Genomic DNA, 1,579 nt, shown 5'->3' on the forward strand with positions numbered 1-1,579 from the left:
CTTTGATTTTGATTTGGCTGTCACAAGGCTGGAGATAACTTGAGCGACTGTTTTCTAAGATGTATGTTTTGTAGCTGTTCACACCTTCAGGCTTGTGTGCTCCTCCAAGACAGACGTCGCCAACGATCACCCAACCTAGATCTAGTCTTTGTGCGAATGGGGAGTCGTTTGGGCCATTTATTTGTTCTCTGACTTTGTGTACTCTCAGCACATCTCTGCCTAACAGAAGTGTTATGTCAGCGTTTGGATCAAGAGGTGGAATCATACTGGCAATACGTTCCAGATGAGTGTGGTGACGAGCAGCTTCTGGAGTAGGTATCTCAAAGCGGTTATTAGGAATTTCATTGCATTCAAGGAGTGTAGGTAAGGGAAGACTTATCTTCTCATCTACTGACTCCACAATGAAGTCTGAAGCTCTTCTACCCATCACGTCTGCGAGCCCAGCACATGTTTTTAATGTGTAGTGATGATTTGGCCCTTTAATCTGGAAAAGGTCAAAGAACTGGGAATGTGCGAGTGAGCAGTTGCTCTGTTCATCTAAAATTGCGTACATTTTTTTAGACTGACCTCTTTGTCCAGCTGGATGAACATTCACAAGTATTATTTTTGAACATTCTCTGGCACTCACTCCTTCTTCACACACCTCTGTACACCTGGAGGTGACTTCTTGGGTGTCTGTTTTGTCATTCTCCCCGCCCTGCTGTAACAGGGGAGACAACGACTTAGACTCCCATGGTGCTGTACCTGGGTGGAGGGCGGAAATGTGACTAAAGCTATCACACTCAGTACAGATGGTTTCGACAGTGCAGTTTTTTGCAAGATGGTCAGTAGAGTCACAACATCGAAAGCAGATGTTGAATTTCTTGAGAAACTGTTTGCGATCCTCTAAGGGTTTCTCCCTGAATCCTCTGCACCTTTGAAGAGGATGGGGTTTGTTATGAATTGGGCACAGTTTATTTGGACTTGTTGAGGCTTTTTTCTCCTCTGTATTCACCTTGTTAACAGTTGATATCTGTGTTTTGTGGACAGATATAGGCACTTTGGAAAACCTTTCTTGTCCTTGTTTTCTATCTGTTATGCCTGAATGATTAGAACTGTACATGCTAAAGTTTGGGTCTGTACGGGTTTTAGCTTCAGTGCGTATAAAGTCTGTGAAAACTTTGAAAGGGGGGAAACCCACATTGTACTCACGTTTGTATTTTGAACCATAAGACATTCACTTCTCTTGAATGTTGTGAGGTAGTTTTTCAACTATTGGTTGAATTCCTCTTGATGTGTCCAAGTAGGACAGGCCAGGTAAAAAGCCATCTGTCTTGGCAGCTTCTAGCTCTAGCAACAGATCAGCTAGGGAACAGATTAGCTTGGGAAAACTTTCCACCTTATTGAAAAGTGCCTGCTCTATGGCTTCTGGAGAGCCATAGATTTCCTCAAGCCTTTCCCAAGCCATCATTAAACCTGCTGCAGGGCTCCTGATATTAGCAGCCTTTATTTGTTTGGCTTGTTTGCTGGAATTCTTACCCAGGTAGCGTATGAGTAAATCAAGCTCTTCTCCTGCAGACAGCTCGTGACATACAATGGC

Source organism: Poecilia formosa, unplaced genomic scaffold (genome assembly GCF_000485575.1).
Source record: "Poecilia formosa unplaced genomic scaffold, Poecilia_formosa-5.1.2 Scaffold879, whole genome shotgun sequence".
NCBI classification, from domain to species: domain Eukaryota; kingdom Metazoa; phylum Chordata; class Actinopteri; order Cyprinodontiformes; family Poeciliidae; genus Poecilia; species Poecilia formosa.